Below are 14,991 nucleotides of genomic sequence, written 5' to 3'. Positions count from 1 at the left end.
AAAGCGGATCTAGCGGACACACTTCCGCCAGTCAAGGAGGAAGCTCCCGAGACCCCAGTTTTCCCGCCGGCCACGTCAGGTGGTCCACCAGACGACACCTTCCAAACAGCACTGATTTCTACTATTTCTGGCCTGGGCGCGCGACTCGCGGAGATGCGACAGGAGCAGGCGCTCCTCGATGACATCCTTCGGGACGTGCTCGACGGCCAGAGGGAGGCAGCTGATCTGCACGCCCTCCTGGTTGGCCGGCTGGATCGTCTCGACGGGCTAGGCCCCCAGGGCGTCATTCCGCAGTCTCCTGCCCCCCCTGCCCCTCCTGCCCCAGCTTCTGAGCGATCGTTCGGGACACCCTCCTGGTTAGCACAATCCAGGCTCTGGCTTCCGAAGCCGCTGATCGGCACGCCCTCTTGATTGGCCGGCTAGATCGTCTCGACGGGCTAGGCCCCCAGGGTGCCATTCCGCAGCCTTCTGCCCCTCCTGCCCCAGCTTTCGAGCGCACCGCCGTTCCGGAGGTTTCCAGACCTGCTACTCCCCCGTCCACAGCGGCCGTTGCTTCTAGCTCTGCCTCTCGGCCGCCCCCAGCTGCTAAGGGCATATTCTGGGGGGGAGTTGGCGTCATTCCAGAGCAGGGGCACCCACATTTGAGTCCCAGCAGCCATCTGTACCGTGATCTGACCGGCAGGGTTCGCATCACACCAGAGGAGAGGCAGCGCCGTTTGGACACCCGGAGCTGCCTGTACTGTGGTCGAGCCGGGCATTACCTCTCCTCCTGCTCCCGGCGTCCAGTAAGTGGTCCCACCGCTCGCCGGCCCGTGGTACTCTCAGTGGATCAAGACTCTACGTGTCCAGCCGAAGAATCTGTACGGTTGGGTAGCGTTCCCTGCAGGACCCAGGAGTGGCAGTGTGTCTCCAAGAGGGTTAACGAGTTGGAGAGGACCGTCGATCGTCTCATTGGGAAGTTCAATCGCTGCCTGCAGATCGGCTCCGTCCCCCCGCAGGGGGCCTCCGAGTCTGCTGGCCCTGAGGCACAACCTGAGGCACAACCTGTGGACCTGCCCCTCGCCGAGTCTGAACCCGTACCTGAGGCACAACCTGTGGACCTTCCCCTCGCCGAGCCTGAACCCGTACCCCAGCAGCAGCCAATTCCTGTCCCTGACCAACACGTAGGTTCCAGCCTCATGCTGGGAGGCTCCCGTAGTGTCGTCAGCCCTCGGTCAAGAGCAAGAAGAAATAAGAGGCGTTTAAAGGAGGAGACGGTGGGTGACCTCCCCAAACTACAGGTCGGGAGGGCAGGCCTCGCTGTGTCAGATCCCCCTGCGGCTCTGCCTTCGGAGACGGCGGCATTTGACCCTTTTGATGGTCTCCAGCCTCCCGTGTTTGGATCGTGCCCCGGGGGATGGCCGGCCCCAGAGGATCCACCGGACCCGGTGGAAGTTCTATCTACGTATCGGTCCATCTATGGCTTCGATATCCTGTATTAGGGAGGAGCACCTCCACTGCCCTACACCCCCTTTGGGGTCTGACCACCTGCATCTAACCACCTGCTGAAGAGCACCTCACTCTCTTACACCCCCTTTGGGGCCTAACCACCTGCGTCTAACCACCTGCGGAAGAGCACCTCCACCAGAACCTACGGATTTTTTGTCTCCCAGATGCCATCCTTGATGGCCCCATTGGACGCCAGGTGACGTCCGTTGAGGGGAGGGTACTGTTAGGATGACGTCATCATTCCTACTTTGACGTTGTCATTCTTACTATGATGTCATCAATCACTGATGATGTCATGATTCATAAGCGTCTTTCATGCCTTTCGCTGGTGATGTCATAACACAGGTGATGTCATATTCACATCTATAAGGGCCTGTTCCTGCAGGTCCCCGCCAGTGATTCATAATCTAAATTCTCATCAAGGATCATACCAATCTCTGCAATCTCTGCGACCGTTCCCAAACCTCGAACTGCGCAGCCCCAGCCATCAAGTTCCACAACACCCCAGCTTCTCAAGACCTACCAAGTTTCCCGTGGCCCTCTACTACCCGCGAATAGATCCACATGTCCAACACCGGTCCTGACATCTTGCCCAAGGACACAACGACAGCAGCTGGGAGGGAGCGGGGATCGAACCGCCAACCCTTGCGTCATTGGCCGACCCGCTCTACCTCCTGAGCTAAAGCCGCCCCGTGTGTTTGCCTAGTGTGTTTAATTATACTGTTATCTGTTAACATGTCATTTCATATTTTCACTCAGTTGTATATTTGTTGACCTTATTAGTTTGAGTTGTTAGATGTTCTTTTTGTCGTCTGATTTTCTTTTTATCCTCTGTTATGTTGAGTATGTGTGTGTATATATGTGTTTGTATATATATGTGTATATATATATATATGTATGTATGTATGTATGTATGTATATATATATATATATATATATAATTTTTTTTAATCGTTTTATTATATGTTTGTATTCTCTGTGTTCAGGACCCCAGGAAGATTAGAGGTGCAGTCATGTCCTTCTAATGGGGATCCTTTAATAAACTAAACTAAACTAAACAAGGCAACATGGACAGCCATGCCGGCGAGATGTAATTAGAAGTGGCTATGCAGTGTGTGTGTGTTTGCATCTTATTTCCTAGAGGACTCCATGGTCTGTCTCCAACATGGCTGAGCTGTCTGCCACCCAGTGTTGCTATGTGCGCCATCGCATGTACTGTAAATTTGACCTGCACAGAATCGGATATATGGCCGATCAGCTGAAAAACGGCCAGTTAAGGTCACCTGCTGGTCGATCAGTACATCTCTAGAGTAGACCTCAGAAGCTATATGACATTAAAGCAGACCGTCCAGCTGACCATAATCTCACTGAGATCTCAGCCATAGTATAAATTGATCAAACCAGTTTGATAGCCTTACCAAGTGTGATAAGCCTTGGGGTGCAGTGACCTAAGTGCAGCAATTAACAAAAAGTTGGAAGAAATTAATTACATCAGAGAACATGCTTGAGTCTTTCTTTACAATAGGCCCTTTTTCACGGGGGCCATTTTATGTCGAAAAGGCAGAATAAACACAGGTGCAAGCAAAACACTAATGAGGGTTTCCATCTTCCATGATTGGAAGTCTTTGGCCCAATTCCAATCCACCCCGTTACTGACTCACCCCCTTAGAGGCGCGTTCACGTGAAGGGAATGAGGGTTTAGGGATGTCCCACGGTGAAATCGCAAAGTGAATGAGGGCTCGGAGCAGGGCTGGACTGGGACCAAAAAAGCTACCTGCCATGTGTCAGACAGGCCCACAATTTCGAATCGGCCCAATTTTTCGAGCTCGCGCTCGCATGGGTTATGGATTTACTTATAAAGCCACATGTTATGACCCGGTCTAGGGGTTTTAGGTGTAATGATGTTGCAGCATTGAATAAACGTGCCCAGTGAGAACTCAACGTTTACTTATTAAATAGACATAAGTACAGTACTGTTGTTGAGGCTATAATAAAGGACTGTATGATACTATAACTTGCTGGTTCTGATTGGATTTAAACTTCGCTCCAGGTGTGTCTGTTAAAACACGGAAGCAGACAACTTATCTTCTTTCAAGACTTTTACTTGACTGAGCAATGGTCAGACATGGGCGTGGTTTACATGTGTATGTGGTTCTGTAAAGAAATAAAATGTATTGCCTATATACATTATTATAATTACAGTAATAAACTAGTCCACCACAAAGCCTATAGCATCAGTTATACATATATCCATCTATGCATACATACACACAGTATATACACTATATACTGACATAAACTATTGTATGTTCGCTACATACATAGCCAGCATATCAGCCTCCATATCAACATACATGTACATATATCGTGGAAATAACAATCACTAATAATTACTATTACTTGCCTAAGCTTGATACAATAAAACTATATAAATGTGCACCAAACCACAAACCACTATGAATTATACAATACTAATGCAGGGCAAACATCTATTTCTAATATAATCTTAGTCATAGCATAGTCTCCACAATGCACCCGACATAGGCACGGAGTATGGCATTCCATCAATTATTCAATTAACAGCCACATGTGCTAGGAGCGGAATCCATCACGCATCCTTCTAGGGTAACCAAATCTCCAACATGAATATAAACTTATGCTTTACATTAACTGCAATTAACTGATAACTTAAACAGTGATATGACTTACAGGTCTCAGGGACGCACGCACACAGTACTAACTGAGATCAGTCTCTGAACCGCGGACATGAACCATGCTCCTCACTCGCTTTCTTCTCTCTGTCCGCTCGCACTTCACCTCTCCAGCGCGTGCCCGCTACACTACAGCGCGTGCCCGCTACAGCACGAGTCCGTTCCAATCCCCAGCCGTACCTGATCTGCATCCTCAGCAAACGGCGCTGATAGACGGCCTTTTGAACAAGTACTAAACATAACACTGATTTTTTTAAAGTGCAGACATTTCAGTCGCACACTGTGCGTCTCAGCAGCGCAGCATGTCAGCATGTGTGTGCGCTGCTCTCAGCAGGGTGTGTGGTTGTGCACCCGCCTATACAGAGACACATAGCCTATTACTATCTTGCACATTGTGGAGTTAGAGGGAGCACCAACAACATCTTTGAACAACACGTCTGTTAGCAGAGTGGGTTAATGCAGCAGTTCTCGCGTGCACTCCCAGAGCAGCAGCAAGACGGAGGAAATAAATATAACACGAGGAACAGTTTCTCTTTCTCTCTCTGTGTGGTTCTTCTCCCATGGAGCTGGGTCAGAGACACACACACATACATTACATACGTTTTCTGTGCATGTCATTGGCTGTCACCACCTGTGTTGCCTTCAGGTAACATCCTAAATTCCAATGCTATACATTAGCATTGGTTAGAGGGCCACTCCAGAGACCAGAATCATTCATTATTGACGCCTGAATGGGCCGCTACCGGCCCAATCAAATACATAATACATACTTTTTCACCAACCTGACCGGCCCACTTACCCAGTGGCCATTGCACCGGTAAGAATACATTGCAGTCCAGCCATGGCTCGGAGTGAGCCCTTTCTGCCCCCTTACCATAAGGGAGCAGCTGTGGCCACTTACGGAAAGGGAATTGCCCACAATGCATAGCGTTTTGACGTATAAAACGGGGTTACCGGGGAAGCCGCAAATATATGTAAAAAAAAGAGAGAAAAGAACACGCGCGAAACGAGAGCAGAATGGAAGGACCAAAGAGGAAGAAGTTTACTTTAGTTGCTCAGAGGTGATAGTCACAACTGTGTGTAGTTTGTAGTAGCATGCTGACAGGAGATGTTTTCTTTACAGGGAGCGAACAGCAAACTCTCCAGTTTATTAGACTGAGGAAGGAGTATGAGGAGTAAGTATTAGTAAACTGTGTGTGTGTGTGTGTGTGTGTGTGTGTGTGTGTGTGTGTGTGTGTGTGTGTGTGTGTGTGTGTGTGTGTGTGTGTGTGTGTGGCCTACACATATCTATCAACCTATCTGTCTGGATATGTATATATATATATACAGACCTGACATATAAATTAACCCTGCTTCTGCCATCAGTTTGGTCTTAAAGGTGATGGGCTTGGAAAAGGAGGTGACACCTTCCCAAGCCTCCAAGAAATGGGAAAATTTAAAGAAAAAGTATAAGGTTAACAAATGATTATGTTGGATATTATCTGGTGAATGGGCCCCTGGATCACATCCATTTCTTATGGGGGTGGGTTTACTTTACATTGGTGGTGAATCTTTGTGAATTGTCTGGCTTCAGTCCAGACCATATTGAGGCCGTTTGGGTGGATATTTTATTGCCCAAAACCAAACCCCTGCTAATTGGTGCACTCTACAGACCACCAGAGCAAAGCAACTTTTATGCAATCTTAGAGGAGGTCTGCACAAACTCATGTAACTTCTTAAATCATGAAGCAATTCTACTAGGTGACATGAATGTAGATTTTTTAAGTCACAATGGTCCCCTGTTTAAAACCCTGTCTGACTTCCTAAAGACTCTAGGTCTTACTCAGCTAATAAATAAACCAACCCGAATCAGCGACCGAAGGCAAACCTCTATAGATCACATCATGGTGTCGGACGAATCCAGAACCACTGTAAGTGGTGTAATAGAATATGGTATCAGTGACCATTTTATAATCTTTTGCTCAAGGAAAGTCAGAAGGCCCCCTGTGAACACCCACAATTCATTTAAAGGAAGAAGCCTCAGAAACTACAACATTGATAACTTCAATGATCTGCTTAAATCTACAGATTGGTCCAACGTAACTGATAGCTGGGATGTAGACACAGCCTGGAACCAATTCCAAAGCAGCTTCCTCCAGGCATTAGATGAAGTAGCCCCCAGCAAAGAGGTTAGAATAAAGCAAAGGTCTCAGCCATGGATGAGCTCCGAAATCCTTGACACCATCAAACTCAGAGATCAAACACTGAGTGATTTTAAAAGAGGCAACGCTTCCGACCTTTTCACGGAATACAAATCCCTGAGAAATAAAGTACAAAAAATGGTTCTCGAGGCCAAGAAACACCATTTTAAATTAAAAATAGAGAAACATAAAAATAACTCTAAAAAATTATGGTCAACCCTGAAGCCCCTAGGGATGAAGGAAAAGGCTAAAAATAAGGGAAATAAGATCGGCCTAAGTATAAATGGAGCTATTAGCTCTGATGAAGCTATGGTGGCTGACAGCTTTAATGAGTTCTTCACCACCATAGCTAACAACCTGGTCCAACAACTCCCCACTAGTACAGGAGAGTTTGGGGAACCACACGTGGTTAACTACTATGAGTCTAGGGGAATAGTTGAGGGGCAGTTCTCCTTTACTCATATAACAGATGCAACCACTTTTAAACTTCTTAAAGACCTAGATCTGAATAAAGCTACTGGTTTAGATGCCATTCCAGCGAAGTTCTTAAAGGATGCGGCAGAAGTGATTACACCATATGTAACACACATTATTAACCTGTCAATATCCCAATCTGTAATCCCAAATGAGACCAAAAAAGCCAAGGTAACTGCTCTTTACAAAAAGGGCAGCAAGGTAGACCGAAGCAATTACAGGCCTGTGTCTATTCTATGTATACTTAGCAAAATCCTGGAGAAGGTATTGTATGAACAGATCTTGACCTATGTAAATCGATGTAACATTCTTTTTGACTTTCAATCTGGTTTTCGGCAGTCCTATTCTACAGAGACGTGCCTGGTTTACTTAACCGACTTCATTAAAAGGGAAATAGATTGTGGAAAATACTGTGGTATGGCAATGCTCGATCTGCAAAAAGCATTTGACACGGTAAACCACCGCATACTGCTGTATAAATTAAAAGCTATGGGATTTAGCAAAGAGGCCCTGGTGCTTATAAAGGCATACCTCACGGGTAGGACACAAGTGGTGGCAGTAGCGGGCACTCTATCAGCACCCATGGTCCTTACTTGCGGGGTCCCCCAGGGCAGCATACAGGATAAGGATTGTGTAACGTATCTAGGAAGTTTTCATGCAAAGACTAAATATTTAGCAAGAATATCCAAGTTCCTGGACATGAAGACAATGAGGACTTTAGCTACATCCTTAATTCAATGCCACTATGACCACACCTGTTTATACTGGTACAGTGGCATAACAAAAAAATCAAAAGACAAACTCCAAAAAGCCCAAAACAAACTCATGAGGGTCATCCTTGGCCTCAGCCCAAGAACGCACATTGGCCCATCCCACTTCAAAGAGTTGAATTGGCTCCCAGTTGAAAACAGAGTCCAACAGCTGAAACTTGTCATGGTTTATAAAATATTACATGACCGTTGCCCCAACTACTTCAACAGTGTTCCGGCTATGTCCGGGACATAGCCGGAACACAAGAGCCAGTGTAGCAGATCTGAAATTGCCTAATTTGAAGAGCAAAGTAGGAAGAAGCACGTTCCTCTATTCTGGGGGGGAAGAGTGGAACAAAATCCCCAACGAAATCAGGCTAGCCAATTCCCTGAATGGTTTTAAAAACCTTTTGAAAAAATTCTTGATGAGTAAACTAGGTTAAAATACGAGTAGAGTCCCCCGTTGTTTTATGGTATGTGTTTTAATTTCTAGTTCCTTTTATTGTTTTATTGTTTCTATCGTTGTTTTATGGTATGTAATCAAGTTTAAGTTCAAGGTTTAATCTCAAGTTCCGTTTATCCCTTGTCTGATTTGTATTGTTTTATCTGATACTCTTATATTACTGTATGTCATGTTCTTAAAGATCAGGGACCATGATGGAAATAAGTGTACACACTTTTCATGTTATCCCTTGGATATATATGTCTGCATTATCGAAAGTAAAATTCATTCATTCATTCATTCAGTCATAAATAACAGTAAAGTTTTATCAAAATATGTTATGTGTTAATTTAACCTAGTTTCTTACACTCTACACAGGACCTGATATTACCACGTACGGGGTGGTTACATGCTGCCACTCCGACGTGCTGCCACTCCGACGTTCTGCCACTCCGAAATATCGGCACTCAGAAAGGGGGTCTATATTCCCCGTTTTTCACTAACCTCTCCCAGCCCCCACGCCAAACCTAACCTCCCCCCTAACCCAAAACCTAACCTCTCCCACCCCCACGCCTAAACCTAAGGTCGGCATTGCGGCTTCTAAGGTGAACGACCGCCAGTCCGAATAATGGAAGTTAACGTTCGGAGTGGCAGGGCTTCGGAAAGGCAGAGGAACCCCGTACGGGGTCAGGGACTGATGGAGGGGAAGCTACTCCAGCGATCTGGCCCTTCTTTGATTAACTAAACAAGATTGTGGGGGACAAGGATTCCATCAAACCCCTGAACATCATCGCCACTGCTGACGCCAATGAACCAGAGGAACCTGAGGAGAAGGAGTCAGGGCCATCCACGGCCCCTACTCCAGGGCCATCCACGGCCCCATCTCAACGGCCATCCACAGCCCCATCTCAAAGGGCACCCACTGCCCCAAACCCACTCGGGTTCTGGAACCTCTCCAAAAAGAAAAATGAAAGAATGACATTCCAGAATTTCTCCAAGAATATGGAGAAAGGCAGGAGAAGAGGCTGAGAGAGGGAGGAAGAGAGGGAAAAGAAAAGGGAGGAGCAGCTGGACACCCTCATAGGAATATTTGGCAAGTTGGTAGAGAAGCACAAATAAAGTATTTTTTGTGCTCCTCTACCAACTTGCCAAATGTGTTTCTTTTATTTTGAGGCATTTAATTTGAGTATTCCAGCCCGATGGGTCTGTGTAATTTGTGTTATGTGAAAAACAAGAGACGACTTGTGACAAAGAAATAAATGAACTTGCATCCATCTCATTGCTGTGTTAAATGGAGATCTACAGTATGACTATTGAAAGTTTGCTTTAAGGAAGAGTTGTGGGTCCAAAACAGGTTATTGAGTATCCAAAAACTTCACAGAATGCAGTGATGTGATTTAGAGCATTTATTCACACAAGTTAAATGGAAAATATTAACTGAAAAGGGGGATTTCCAATAGCTCAACATGTGTAAAAGTAAAAAAAAATGTATTACTTGAAACTAAACTCAGGGAAGCCCATTAAAATTTGGCAACAAATCAGGAACATAACCACCAGTCTACTGGCATCACAGCATGTGACGTCAAATCAGGTCACATGTCGGGGGGCTGAGATGTGGGCACACAGCCTGTCCCTGATGTGGTCCACATTGGTCTCCTTCATGCCTCTGGAACTGGGTGATCAGGTTCATCTGACTGGAGATCTTCCTCCTCCATAACATCTCCATGAGAGAGGCAGATGTTGTGGAGGAACGCGCAGGCCACAAAGCTGGGACTAACCTCCAGGGCCTTGAAAAGGGTCGCCCGCCATGGTGCCTTCATGAGGCCAAAGGTCCTCTCAATGATGCAGCGGGCCCTGCCATGCTTCTTGTTGAAGCGTTCCTGCATCACCCCTGCCAGTGGCCTCCTGAAGGGGGTGATGACAATGATGGGCTGCTCAAGACAGGGGTAGCCTCCATCTCCCAAAAGAAAATAACCGGGTGCAGCCCTGTTTATTTCAGATCCCTTTACCCCTGTAAAGGGATCTGAAATAAACAGGGCTCTTCCTTAATACCCTAGTATCGTGGATAGCCCACAAAAATATCCAAAAATATCCCAGTGGAGTCGCAGATCCCCTGGAGCTGGATGGAGTAGGACCCTTGTAGTTGTAGTAGCAGGCCTTAATGTGGCAGCCATCTATGGCCCCCACAGCCTTGTTGAAGGCTTCATGCTGCGCAAGGTCCCCAAATCCAAGGCCCACTATCGCCAAGGTGTTTGGGGTTGGGAAGAAGATGACCTTGGATCTGTTCTCCAGGATTTCCTTGGCAATCCGATGCACTAGCATGTGGATGGTGGTTTTGGGGATGTCAAAGGCCCATGCAGTGACCCTGCATGAGACCCCATGGGCCAGCCAGAACACGAACACTAACACCTCCAAATGATGGCCCCAGCCCGCTCCTGGGAGAGAATGGCGAGCAGCCCATCGAAGGCCTGTCGGGACAGCCTGAAGTCGGCCTTCATGTCCCTCTCCACGTCCATGTACACCAGGGCTATTCAACTCCGGGCCGGATTCGGCCTGCGAATGAGTTCCCAAAAAAAAAAAACGATTTATTTTTATTTTTATAATTAAACCTCATTTACTTATTACACTCGACTGGTTGTTTTTCAGATGTGATGTGAATCTAAAGTCAACTAAACAAGTCAGATCCACTATAAATGTTTTTCAGTAGATGCTGTGAAAGGTGCAATATTAATGCTTTTCAGGGGATGCCGATGTGATGTAGCTAATCAAGAAAGATGCATTATAGATGGTGTTTCAGGAGATGTGTGATGTTGCTAGCTATAGGTTCTAAACAAGAAATATGGTTCAAATGTTTACAGTAGTTTTCCTTTCTTGCTGCACTACAATGTTACAATGCTATGAGACAGAGCTAAACACAAAAGATGCAATATTAATAGTTTTTCATGAGATACTCAGTATTTAATACAAATACTAATACTAATAATAGAAAATGAAAACATACTGAATAATGACATCACAACAGTATAATCCTAATGTTAATTTAAAATTAAATATTCTTCTAAATATGGATAAAAGTCCAAAAAACATAAAATTTTCTTCGAGATTCCATTCCTTACAGCACCCCCTACTTAATAATAGTTCCAGTGCGGCTGCGAAAATGTGGTGGCGCATTATGTCAAGTGTACATATAATGCCTCGGGGAACGGTCCAGCCCCCGGTCCCTTAGGTTTCTAACAATGCGCCCCCCTGAACAATTTAGTTGAATAGCCCTGATGTACACCCTCAGGACTGGTACCCGGGTGTACGGTGTGCGCTGGAATGCCTAAATTGACAATGAAACATTACATTAATAGGGATTTCAGATTAGACACAACTATTATATCAGAGGAATGCAAGTAGTTATATTACACAATCCTAGTATAATCATCGATCATTTTCTATTACAATTGCAATCCACAACTTTGAGAAATAGTTTTACCGAATCTGTATTGTACGGGGACACCCTGGGATTCCGAAATGTCGGCACTCCGAAATACCGGCATTCCGACAAAATTGTCGGAATGGAGATCTGTCTCGCCTTCGCGAAAGAACCCTAACCCGGGGGACCGGCTGGAGCTAACCTCTCCCAGCCCCCACGTCTAAACCTAACCTCTCCCACCCCCCATGCCTAAAGCTAACCTCCTGCAGACCCTAACCCTAAACCTAACCTCTCCCACCCCCCACGCCTAAACCTAACCTCCCCCAGAACCTAACCTCTCCCACCCCTGTAGGCTAAATTACTCAAGATGCTATGTCGGAATGGCGGACCTAATATCTTTCGCATTGGCGAAACCTTTTTTGGAGATAAAAGGGCCGCCTCTCCGAAAGCATAGAAGTCAATGATCGGAATGCCGACACTTCGGAATGGCGAGAGGACCCCGTATTGTACAGTATTAACATTGTGTATAATGTTGGGTGACATGTCATTATTAAGCTTATTTTCATTATAATTACACAGGTATCAATTGCAGATTTTGCAGTAGGCTACATTTATTATTTTTAAATTACCTGTTGTCCACTCTGTAGAGCCAGAGCCTGGATGAGAACAGACTCATCAGGGAGTCTATCCCTCAAACGCCTTAGGCGTCTTGACATATACAATATATAGTGAGCCCCAAACCTGCCAGAGTCAACATCATCTTGTCAAGTGCAAAGGGCTCTGCTGTCCCATCCTCCTATTTATCCAATGTGGATCCCTTCCACACTTGATGACTCAACCACTTTCAGCTGGCGGCCATTAGAGGGAGTGAGGGAACAGGGCTTGAGTCTTTAGGGGGCAGATTGGAATTGGGCCTTTCTTTACACCCACATCCCCTTACCCACCCCTCAAACCCCTCCTGCCCCTTTTACCTAGCCCCACCCCCTTCACTAAACGGCCAAGTGAGTGAGTGAGTGTCCTGACCAGCTTCTGTCCCAGGCCTGTTGGCCAGTGCCATGGTAAAAACAGGAATAGTATTTAGAAATGTCAAACTATAACCCCATTTACAATAAATATTCTCGAGAAACAGCTGTTCCAATTAACATTAATACTTACATCAGCCAGAAGAAACAGTGAATCCTCCTCTCCGAAGTAAGCCATAGTGGTGAGCAGAGATGCAACACCAATGTCGAAACCATCAGCACTGTCGATGGCTTGCAGCACTTTCTTGACGTCATTTTTCCACCTTGAAAGTTGGCTTTCAAAGAAATGTAGCACCTTCTTCCCTTTTCAGCTGAGATCATCTATGATTCTGGTGTTTGCATCAGTGTGTTGAAGTGAGCACACAGAAATCTCTTCATGAACAGAAATGGCCACTGTTCTTTGAGGTCATCGATGCTGGGTGGGGGGTTGCTATTGATGGCATAGCGTTGAGAAGCATACGTGATCTTCATCAATTACTTTACCTGGCAACGCTCTGCTGCTCGGGGTCCCTCTTGAGAAAATAGCTTAACCATTTCCTTTATTTTTTCCTCTAGCCTACTGATTCTGGAGTCTCATCTTCAGGGAGGTCAACAGGGTTCCAATTGATGCAGCCGTTTTTGAACATTTGGATGGTGTGGTCTCGCTGCTGCGTGGAGACTCTCTGTCATCGATGTAACATTTTGGTTTTCTAACTCTCGCCAGTGTGTTGTCACGATTGACATGGTCAACCCTTGATTTTATCTGATTTAACAAGGACCCATAACTGTAACGTTATGTTATTATATAAATAAGAGAGTCTCACAAGTGACTGGTTTAGTAGGTGCAGCTTTACTCCTCGGCCATGTTACAACCAACTGCCATTACGACAGCCGTCAAGCATATTAGTCACTACCCTTGTCTTTATGACAGCTCCCATTGGCCTGAGGATACAGAGGACTGGAGGTTACATGATTTAATTCATACTCTGTAGCAAACCCCTGAAACTCATGACTGGCATAGGGAGGGCCATTATCAGAAACCAGAGTCAGGGGAATGCCCTGCCGGGAAAATATTGACTTTACTGTAACTGTGTTATCACAGCTCTTGATGTGGTAATGGGCAAGAGGTACATTTCTGGATAATTTGAATAATAATCTATAACTAATAAATACTCTTTGCCCCCATAGTGAAATATGTCAGTCCCTACCTTTTCCCAGCGCTGTGATGGGAGCTCTGTGGTAATGAGGGGTTCCTTTGTTTGCTTATAGTGATACTCCTGACATGTGGGACACTCCTTGATCAGCTGGTCAATATCAGAGTTCATGCTTGACCAGTAGAGGGCTTCCCGTGCTCTCCTTTTTGACTTTTCTACACCCAGGTGCCCCTCATGTATCCTGGTGAGCATTTCTCATAGCATAGATGTGGGCACCACAATCCTATCACACTTAAGCAGAAGGCCGTCCACCACAGAGAGCTCCGACTGAATGTGATGCTATTGTTTACATGAGCTTTTCTTCCAGCCCCCTTGGAGATTTCTCATCACTTTACTCATAACAGGGTCCCTTGATGTCTCTGACTGAGGCTAACCTTGATAGCTGCTCCTATGTGGCGGGCAGCGCTGCGTAGATCATATCCACATGAAGAGCCACATCCTCCTCTGTCTCAGTGTTGTGTGTGTCACACGGTGCAGCCCTGGACAGCGTATCCGCTGATGAGCGCAACGTTATGAGCTCATAATCATAACGTTGCAGCTTCATCATTAGGCGATGTATCCGGGGCGACATGTCACACAGATTTTTCTTTGCAATACCGAGCAGTGGCTTATGGTCTGTCTCCAAGATAACTTTAGGAAGTCCATAGATGTAGGTATGAAATTGTTCACACCCAAAAACCAGACCAAGGCATTCTTTTTCGATTTGTGCGTATGTGCCCTCTGTATCCATCATGAAGCGTGACGCATACGCCACTGGACGCCATGCTCCCTCATCTTCCTGCAGAAGGACAGCCCCCAGCCCATCCTTCGAGGCATCAGTAGACACCTTTGTTTTCTTTTTAGGGCAGAAAAAAGTCAGTAGGGGTTCCTCCCATTCCTCATCATGCTCATTGTTATAAGCAGAACAGACTTACGCGTGCACACCGTTCAGGTTTGGACAACTCTGCTTTACTTCCTTATTCCACACATGCTTACAACACACGCACACCCTATCAGAACCATAACATTTACATACGACATACCCCCACAACCCAGTCTCTTAAAGGCATCGCCTGGACATAACATTTCCCCCCCCTTTAATGAAAACGAAACTAAACTAGTGCATGGTGAGAATAGTGCCAATAACTGAACTCAAATAAAAAACAGCAGAGCCATAGCCATATAACTGTTACGCCCCCCCCCCCAACCTAAGCATGATAGGTTGCGACAAAGTCCTGTAGAGTAACAGGCCGGACTCTGACCCGCACTGGCCTGGGGTCCAGCACCACAGGCTCCTGACGTTGAGGTGCATCCGGCTCATCCGGTGCGGGCAAC

The sequence above is a fragment of the Poromitra crassiceps genome (genome assembly GCF_964638095.1).
Source record: "Poromitra crassiceps genome assembly, chromosome: 4".
NCBI classification, from domain to species: Eukaryota; Metazoa; Chordata; class Actinopteri; order Beryciformes; family Melamphaidae; genus Poromitra; species Poromitra crassiceps.
This window is presented reverse-complemented; position numbering follows the sequence as displayed.